The sequence below is a fragment of the Dipodomys merriami genome, unplaced genomic scaffold (genome assembly GCF_024711535.1).
Source record: "Dipodomys merriami isolate MVZ:Mamm:240054 unplaced genomic scaffold, mDipMer1.0.p SCAF_6, whole genome shotgun sequence".
NCBI classification, from domain to species: Eukaryota; Metazoa; Chordata; class Mammalia; order Rodentia; family Heteromyidae; genus Dipodomys; species Dipodomys merriami.
The window spans coordinates 9,848,422-9,859,252 of record NW_027206179.1 but is presented as its reverse complement, the minus strand read 5'-3'; positions in this window follow the sequence as shown (position 1 = coordinate 9,859,252).

The window sequence follows — 10,831 nt, the reverse complement described above, 5'->3', positions numbered from 1 at the left end:
GATGCCATGCCCTGTGCATGGTGAAAAGTCCACACAAAATCTATGCCTGTGAGATGTCAGCTAACATTTTGAGAACATCACACCCAGAGGGTCAATTCACACACACAATGTAAATAACAGCCATAGAATCTTAGAGGTTGATACCAACAGCTTTCATACGAATTCCATATGAAAGGGCCTCTAGAAATACAGCCATTTACTATTGCCTGAGGAAGCAGTATTGCTTATGAACCCACCAATGATATGCCAATCACTCACAACCAACGTCGAAAGTGATTTCTACTTTGACATTCTGAAATGTTGCCGTCAAATTGATAATTGAATTTATACATGCAAATATAGATGAAGATATTTCCATGCTGCACTGGGTTGAGAATAAGGGGTAGGAAAGGAAATTCTTCTGTATCACAATGCTAAAGCAGTATCTAAAGCAACTCTATGTTTTCAAATTGACAACATGTGTTACACCCAAATTCCATGCAGAGACTTCAGAGGCTCTGGAGAACAGAACTACCTCAGGATAGTGGACATATTTTGTTCCACTTGTTTACAATCATGCACTGGGTATCAAAATACATACCACATATGTACTTTTAAAACACAGTTGGATAGAAGCATAGAATTCTGTTGTATGAATACAGCACATTTTCTCTTTTAATATATATGTTTATTGTAAAAGTACTGTACAGTTAACAGTTACATGAGTAAGGTAATGAGTACATTTTCTATCAGGCATTGTTATCCTCTCCTTTGTTTATACCCTACCATCCCTTCCCTTCCCACTTCCCCTACTCCTTCCCCCAGCATTGTACAGTTCATTTTAAACATAGTGTCTTGTACATCTTATTATTCCAATGGGATAAACTGTATCCATATTTCAGCATTTCATTATTTCCTTTCTCCTCTCCAAATTATCAAAATGTGTATACAAGATATATGACACTGGAATCAAATACAGTGAAAACAGGGTTATACTATGGGGGTAGAATATACAAGGGAAACAAAATAATCACATAGTACACTATAAATACATTAAAACTATAGCAACTGAAGATAAATCCTCTTGTGTCTCTATCTTGTGGTCATTTTGCTTAACATCATCTTATATGGTTATATGTACATACCTTTTGACCTTTTCTGCTTGTCCTATTCATATCCTAGTTATTGCAAATAAGGGAAATGGTGGGACCTATGTTTCTTTGGGCCTGGCTTACTTCACTTAATATAAGTTTTTCTAAGTCTTTCCATATCCTTACAAATGTTACAGTATCATTCTTTCTGATAAAGGCATGGAATTCCTTCTCTCTCTCTCTCTCTCTCTCTCTCTCTCTCTCTCTCTCTCTCTCTCTCTCTCTCTCTCTCTCTCTCTCTCTCTCTCTCTCTCTCTCTCTCTCTCTCTCTCTCTCTCTCTCTCTCTCTCTCTCTCTCTCTCTGTCTCTCTCTCTCTTTCCATGGAGAGAGATGTCATATATATATGACATTTTCTTTTTTCATTGTGAAAATACTGTACAGAGGGGTTACAATTACATGGGAAAGATAATGTGTACATTTCTTTTCAAGCATTGTAGCCTCCTCTTTTGTTTCTCCTTCCTATCCCATCCCATCCTCCCCCCTGCCCTGCCACTCAATCTTCCCCTTTCCCTCCCCCCACCCAATGGGTGGCTGCCAGGGAGAGAGTAATGGCACATAATAGAGAATCTGACAGATAAATAGAAACACAGAAATAGAAAAAATGGAACAAGGAAAATGTAGTCATATAAAATTATTTTTCTTAGGGCTCGGAAGGTGGCTCAGTGGTAGAGCCCTTGCCTCGCATGCCTGAGGCCCTTGGTTCAATTTCTCCTCACCACATAAGCAAAAAAGAATAAAGACGGAAGTGGCACTGTGGCTCAAGTAATAGAGCGCTAGCCTTGAGCTGAACAGCTGAGGGATACCGCCTAGGCCCAGAGTTCAGGCCCCACAAACGGACCCAAAAAATATTTTTTTTCTTTTGTGTAATAATAAAACTTTATTCATAAAAGGAAGGCTGGATTTGGCCTCTGCGTCAAGGTTTCCCTATCTTTGTTTTGTGCATGCGTGCGTGTGTGTGTGTGTGTGTGTGTGTGTGTATGCACATGTGTATGTGCATGTGTCTGTATGTCTTTCTGTCTATGTCTGTGTCTGTGTCAAGTAGTATTGGGAATGAAATGCCAAATGAAAACTTTATCTGATTTGTTTTTGTTTTCAAAGGTTTAGATATATACTGTGGAAATATTAGGGATTTTCTATGCATGAATGAAAATAAAATACTGCAGGCAATTAGGGTAATTTAATATTTAAGAGGAAATAAAAAGTAATGGATAAAGATGCATCAGATAAAGACTTCATTTGCCCTATAAAACTATCATAATGAAAACCATTTGTACCATATACACTAGAAAATTTAAAGTAATACAAAAATTAAATTTAAAAGACAGTCCACTTACAGTTGGAAAAATAACTTCTCTTTGGCCTGTTTGCCTAAACTTAATTTTTTTTTTTTTGTTTTCGGTGATGGGATTTGAACTGTAGACCTGGGTACTGTAGCTCAGCTCTTCAGGTCAAGGACATACAATGCAACAAAGAAATCATCTTATAAATAAGTTAGAAACAATAGCAAGCAAAAAAAAGCATTTCAGTCCTTTTCTTGGCGTTCATTTTGCCCAACATCAACTTATCTGACCATTTGTGCTTGTCTCAGACATATAGTAGTTTTTGCAAATAAGGGAAGGCATGGGACATAAGTTTCTTTGGGCCTCATTCACTTCACTTAAAATAATTTTTTCCAAATCTTTCCATTTTCCTAACAAATGAGGCAATTTCATTCTTTCTGATAGAGGCATAGAATACCATTATGTATATATACCACATTTTGTTGAACCATGCATCTACTGAGGGGCATCTGGGTTGGTTCCATGCCTTAGCTATGGTAAATAATGCTGCAACAAACATAGTTGTGCTGGTAGCTTTTGTATGGTCTTGTTTGTGATCATTTGGGTAAATGCCCCAAAGTGGGATTGCTGTGTTGTCTTTTGAGGAAACTCCACACCAATTTCCAATGTGCTTGAACAAGTTTATACACCCTCCATCAATTCAGTAGGGTTCCCTTCTGTCCACAACCCTCCAGCATCTGTTGTTATTAGAGTTCTTGATTACAGCTATTCTATCTGTGCTGAGGTGGTAACTCAGTGTTTTTTTTATTTGCATTTCTTTTATGGCTAGGGAAGTTGAGCATTTTTGAAAATAGTGGCCATCCTTTCTTCTTCAGAGAACTTTCTCTGTAAGCCCACTTATTTATTGGGATGTTGTTTCTTTGAAGATTTGTTTCTGGGGGATTTAATTTTTTGAGATCCAGATATATTTGAGACATGAGACCCTTGTCCGTTGTATGGTAGTGAAGATTTTCTCCCAATCAGTGGGCTTTCTATTGATCTTGCTAGCTATGTCCTTTGTCATGCAGAAGCTCTGCAGCTTCATGCAATCCCATTTTTCAGACCTTTCTTTGATTTGTTGTGTTTCTGGGTCTCTATTAAGAAAATTTCCACCTGTGCCAAGGAGACTTAGGGTTTTTTTCTATTGCATCCTTTAATGTTTTCAGAGTGTCTGCTGTGACTCTCATGTCTTTGATCAATTTGGAGGTGATTCTGGTGCAGGGTGATATATAAGGATCTAGCTTTAGTTTTCTACAGGTGATTAACCAATTTTGCCAGCACCATTTACTGAAGAGGCTGTCTTTCTTCCTTTTTATTTTTTTAGCTACCTTATCCAAGATTAGGTGGTTGTAGGTTTATGGATTCATTTCTGTGTTTTTGGTTGTATTCTATTGGTCCTGAGGTCTCTTCTTGTGCCTTTACCAAGATGTTTTGATTACTATGGCTTTGTAGTTGAGTTTGAAATTTGGAATTGTTATATCTCCAGGACTGTTCTTTCTGTGAAGGATCATTTTTGCTATTCGTGTTCTTTTATTGTTCTATAAGAATTTTTGGATTCCCTTTTCTATTTCATTGAAGGATGGGGTTGGGATATTGATAGGCATCACATTCAATTTGTAGATAACCTTGTGAAGTGTAGCTATTTTCACGGTGTTTATCCTTCTAATCCAGGAGTATGGGAGATTTTTCCACTTTCTAAGTTTGGCTTTGATTGCCTTTTTCAGGTTTTCATCATAGAGGTCCTTCATTTCTTTGTTTAAGTTAATTCCTAGGTATTTTATTTTTTGTGGGGTAATACGAATGGATTTGCTTTCCTGATTTCAGCCTTTATTTGATTTGTTGTGGCTTTGGATCTTTAGGAAGTTATGACCTGTGCCAAAGTGCCCTGCTATTTCCCCTATGCCTTTAGAAATATTGTCAGAGTATCTGGTGTTACATTAAGGTGTTTCATTCATAATTTGTGATGAATTCTGGCGCAAGGTGAAATATAAAGGTTTAGCTCCAGTTTTCTGCACTTGTATAGCCAGTTCTTCCAGCACTATTTGTTTAATATGCTTTCTTCAATCCCGTGTTCTTTGTTCCCTTATCACAGTTTAGGTGGCCGAAGATCTTGGATTCATTTCTTGGACCTTTATTCTACTCATTAATCCTGAGGTGTGTTCATGTGCCAGTGCTAATGTATTTTTATAAATGCAGTTTCATAATAGAGTTTGAAATTTTGTATTGACATTGTTCCAGCACTGTTCTTTCTGGTAAGGATTGTTTTTGGTATTTAGAGTCTTCTATTATTCCACATGGATTTTGGGATTGTGTTTTGTATTTCAATGAGGAATGTTGTTGGGATTTTGATGGGTATTGCATTGAGTTTGTACAGAGCATTGGGCAGTATTGTCATTTCATGGTATGAATCTTCCCAATCCAGGAACATGGGAGGCTTTTCCATTTTTTTTTGCTGGTTGTTGAGCCTGCACTCTGGGCTTGGGCACTTCCCTCAGCTCTTCAGCGTAAGACTAGTGTTCTAACACTAATACCATAAGACCACTTCTGGCTTTTTCTGCTTATGCGGTACAGAGAAATTGTACCTATGGCCTCATGCATAAAAGGCAAGCACTCTACCCTTTAGCCACCTTCCTAGCCCAGTTTTTTCACTTTTTAAAATTTTCTTAGATTTCCTTTTGTTCATGTTTGTAAAGATTTCTCTATAGAAGTTCTTCACATCCTTGGTTAAGTTAATTGCTAATTTTTTTTGAGGCTACTGCAAAATTAGATGTTTTCCTGATTTCAGCTTTGCTCTTCTCATTGTTGGCATTCATCAAAGCTACTGACGGTTGCATGGCTTCCCTAATTTGTACTACCTAGAATATGTCTATGATATTCTTAACAGGGAATCTCAATAGCCCAATTGCTAAGTGCTTAGGAACATATGAAATGAAGTATATCAGCATGAACTCCAAGAATTGAAAACAAGTTGTTCTTCTTGAAATGCCCTGTGTATAGTCATGTCTTTTTTTTTTGTTTTAGTTTTCTGTTCTCTTTGTCTTGCATACGAGTTTATGTGATCTGTGTAAAGAAAAGTGAATCATAGAAAAATAAGGAGAAAGTATGATCAAATACCACAGTGGTACTCACTTGACACTATGTTGGAAATGAAGTATACAACTTGGGGGGAAGTTAATATGGAGGGGTAATCAGGAGAAAATGAGGGAGGGGTGACAGTGTTTAAAAAGAAATGTAATTATTACCTTACTTATGTATTTGTAAACCCCCTGTTCATCACGTGATAATAAAGATATTAAAAAAGAAGAAAAGCTGCTGATTATTGTTGGTTAATATCAGACCCTTCTTCCTTGTCATAGTTTCAGATGAGTTTAAGTAACTTGGGAGATGAGTCTGTAGGTTTCTTTATATACAGGATCATGCCATCTGGGAAGAGGGAGATTTTCACTTCTTTTCATATTTGGATCCCCTTTATGTTTGTCTCTTCCCTCCCCTAGAGTTAGGTAGGAATTTCAATATTATATTAAAGAGGAGTGGAAAAAGTAGTGTTCCTTGTCTCCTTCTTGATTTTGGTGGAAATTGTTTTAACTTTTCACTGTAAATTATCATTCTGTCTGTTTGTCCTATACAATCTTTATTATATTGAGGAATGTTCCATTGTCTCCTAGCTTCTCCCTACCTTTTACCATCAAGGGCTAGTGGGTCTTATCTAATGCTTTTTTTGTTATCTATTGAAGTGATCATGTAGTTTTTGTCCTTGTTTCTGTTGTTGTGTTGAATTACATTAATTGCCTTGCATATATTGAACCAGCTTTGCATTTTTGAAATGAGTCCTGTTTGATCATTGTGTATGATTCTTTTGATTAGTTGTTAAACTCCGTTGGCCAGAATTTTATTGAGAAGCCTTTGCTTTTCATCAACGAAATAGGTACATAATTCTCTTTCTTTGATGATTCTCTCTTGCTTCAAAGCATTGATTTTAGCATTGGTTTTCAGGCCTTTTCTTAGGTTTTGAATGCTACGTATTTTTTATAGCCAATATTTGAAGGTATATATGAAATAAAGTGTGATTTCGAGTTTAGTTACTTTTATTTAATATGTTAAAAATTAAGTTTGTTTCAAACAGATAAAAGAGAAGTTATTTTTCCAATTCTAAATAGATTGACTTTTAAATTTAGTTTTTGTATTACTTTAAAGTTTCTGGAATATAGATTAAAAATGGATTTCATTGCAATAATTTTATATGGACCCATAAATTCTTTGAATCTCATATGCCTTTATCCAGTAAGTTTTGTTCCTCTGCTATTTTAAATGATCCTAATGGCCTGCAGCATTTTATTTTATTCATGCATGTAAAATCCCTCATGTTTCATAGAATATATCTAAAGCTTTTGAAAGGTACAGAAAATCAGATAAAAAATTTCATATAGCATTTGACCCCTAATTATGCCTTGTCACCCACAAAATCAAGATAGGTAAATCATATCTCATGGGTCAAATCCAGCCTATTTTTTATGAATAAAGTTTTCTTGGGGCACAAAAGAAATCTAATTTCATGTAGATATGTTTTCCTCATTCCCTTCTTCTTATTTTGTCCTATTTATATTTGAACCTCTCTTTTATGTGCCATTGGCTTTCTCCCTGCATGGCATCCATAAAAACTTGCTTCAACACATCAAACCATCCATGTATTCATAGTCTCCATTCCTTCATTTAAGAGGAAAGAGGGTTGTGTGAATTTACTGAAATCTCAACTATGACTAAATTAGCAGGAATTACACAAAACTATGCCACACACTAAAATCAAATATTTTCCCATCCACTTCATATAACACAATGAGGATTCAGTATTTTACACAGTAATATAAAATCAAATCTAATAATGAAATTGTAAAGTAAGAAAGCTAGACAAAAGCTAGACAAAAAAGTATTTTGATCATATCTGGATTACCATAGGGAGTAAGTTGGAAATATAGTATACTTACATGTTCATTTGTTAAACACCAGGACCTCATAATACTTCCTTCATTATACCCTGCATTCTCCAAAACTACAAGAGAATTAAATTAGAATTCAACACCAGAAGCCCCCAAAGGAAATCTTATAACAAATAGAAGCTTAATAACCCACTGTTGAATCTCGAGCGGGGCATGGAAGAAATTAGAAAGGAAATTCATATATTCATGATATTCAACAAAATGATCACACAAATTTCCAGCTCCTCTGGGACCCAGCAAATGCAGTACTCAGAGGCAGGGTTATAGCTCTGAGTTCCTATATCAACAAATTGGAACAACGTGAAAGGAACAATTTAATGAAGCACCTAAAGCTCCTTGAAAAAGAACAACAAGGGCTGGGAAGGTAGCTCACTGGGAGAGCGCTTGCCTTGCATGCATGAGACCCTGGGTTAGATTCCTAAGCACCACATAAGCAAAAACAAAAAAGCCAGATGTGGCACTGTGGCTCAAGTGGTAGAGCACTATCCTTGAGCTGAAGAACTGAGGGACAGTGCCCAGGCCCCACGACAGGCCCCTGTACCACCAAAAAAATAAAAAAGAACAAGTTAACCCCCAATTCCCTAGACAGACACCAATAATTAAAATTAAATCCAAAGTAAATCAATTAGAGTACAAAAACCTATAGAAAAAATGAACAAGACAAAGCGTTCCTTCTTCGTAAAATGAATAAAAGTGACAGACCCTTAGCAAATCTTATCAGAAAAAGAAGAAAACACAACCAAATAATGAAACTCAGAGATGACAGTGGAAACATCACTACAGAAACAACCAAGATTCAGAATATAATAAGGGGATACTTCTCAAACATTTATGCTAATAAATTTGAGAATCTGAAAGATATGGATAAATGTCTAGCACATATTGACATGCCCTAAACTAAGATGATTTAAAACAACAGACCCGTATCAAGCATCAAAATAGAAGCAGAAATAAAAGAGCTCCCAGCCAACCAAAGTCCAGGAACTAATGGATGTATAGCTGAATTGTACAAGGTGTTTAAAGCAGAACTTACAACAATACTCCTCCTTCTCTTTAATAAAAAGGAAAGCAAAAATCCACTACCACATTCTTTTTATAAAACCAGCATAACCCTAATCCCAAAATGAGGGAGGGACTCATTAAAGTACGTGAACCATAGACACATTTTTTTTGTTCAATATCTTTCAAAACTTCTCAAAAAAATGTTGGTCAATCAACTTCAACAACTCATCAAAAGAATCATATAGCAAGATCAAACAGTATTCATTTCAGGGATACAAAGCTGGTTCAATTAACGCAAAACAAATAATATAATTCATCATACCAACAAGAGCAAGGATAAGAACCACACAGTTATCTCAATAGGTGTAGAAAAAGCGTTTCACAAGATCCAACACCCCTTTATGATGAAGGTTTTGGGAAATCTAGCAATCTGTGGAACATTCCTCAATACAATAAAGGCTGTATATGACAAACCTACGGCCAGAATTATACTTAATGACGAAAAGTTAAAGCCATTTCATCTAAGTTCAAGAAAGAGATGAGAGTGTTCACTCTCCCAGCTCCTCTTCAACCTAGTATTAGAATGCCAAGCTACAGCAATAAGACAAGATGCAGACATAAAGGGAATCCAAATAGGGAAGGATGAAGTAAAACTCTCCCTCTTTGCAGATGACACGATCTTGGATTTAAAGAACACCATGGACTCCACTCCCAAGTTATTTGAGCTGATCAGAAACTTTGGCAAAGTAGCATGGGGTAAAATTAACCCTCAATATTCAATGGCTTTCCTGTATGCCAATAATGAGAAGAGTGCAGCTGAAATTAAAAAGCAACCCCTTTTGTAATAGCCCCACAAAAATTAAAATACTTAGCAGTTAACTTAACAGAAGAGATGAAGGATCTGTATGATGAAACATAAAAAAATCTGATAAAGGAAATTAAAAGAGAACTAAGCATGTGGAAACACCCCTCTCACCCATGTTCCTAGATTGGGAGGATTAACATTGAGAAAATGGCTATACCTCCAATGTGATACCTATCAGTATTCCAACCTCATTATGTAATGAAATAGTAGAAGCAATCCACAAATTCATATGGAACAATTAAACTACGGATAGCAAAAACAATCTTTACTAAAAAGAATAGTGCTGGAAGAATATAAATTCCAAATTTCAAACTCAACTACAAAGCCCTAGTAATCAAAACAGCTTGGTATTGACACAAGAACAGACTTGAGGGACAATGGCATAGGACTGAAGACCCAGAAATGAACCCACAGACCTATTGCCACCTAATCTTTGACAAGAGAGCTAAAGAAATAGAATAGAAGAGAGACAGTCTCTTCAGTAAATGGTAAAAAACTAAAACTGGATCCGTATATATCACCTTACCCAGAATCAACTCCAAATGGATGAAAGACCTCGAAATAAAAGCAGACTCCATGAAAACATTACAGGAAGGAATAGGAGAAACTCTAGGGCTCCTTGGCACAGGCCTAAATTTTCTTAATAGAGACCCAGAAGGAGAACCAATCAAAGAAAGGTTGGACAAATGAGACTGCATGAAACCACAGAGCTTCTGCTTGACAAAGGACATAGCTAGCAAGATCAACAGAAAGCCCACAGACTTGGAGAAGCTCTTTAGTAGCCATAAAACAGACAAGGGTCTCATATCTAAAATGTACTTAGAATCCCAAAACTCAATTTCCCAACAACAAATCCTCAAAGAAACAACTGCACAATTAACACATGGGCTAAAGACTTAAAGAGAGACTTCTATGAGGAGCAAATGAGAATGACCAATAGACAAATGAAGAAATGCTGGACCTCTCTAGCCATAATACAAATGCAAATCAAGATAACATTGAGATTCCACCTCACCCCAGCTAGAATGGCTATAGTCAAGAAATCCTGTAACAACAGATGCTAGAGGGGATGTGGCCAAAAGGATCCCTACTGCATTGTTGGTGGGAGTGTAAACTTGTTAAATGACTTTGGAAAGCAGCATGCAGGTTCCTCAAAAGATTCCACATGACTTACATATCCCACTTTTGGGTATTTTCCCAAAAAATTTAAAGAAAATCATACAAAAGCTACCAGCACAAGCATACTCATCGCAGCATTATTTACCATAGCTAAGATATGGACCCAATCCATATGGGCTCAGTAGAGGAATGTATAAAGAAAAAAATATGAATTTTATGCCTCCATCAGAAAGAATGATATTGCCTCTTTTGTTAGCAAATGAATAGACTTGGAAAAATTATATTCAGTGAAGTAAACCAGGCCCAAAGAAACATAGGTCACCTGGTTTCCCTTGATTACAGTGATTAGTACATGTCTAGGACAAGCAGAAAAAGTCAAAAGTATGTACATACAACCACAT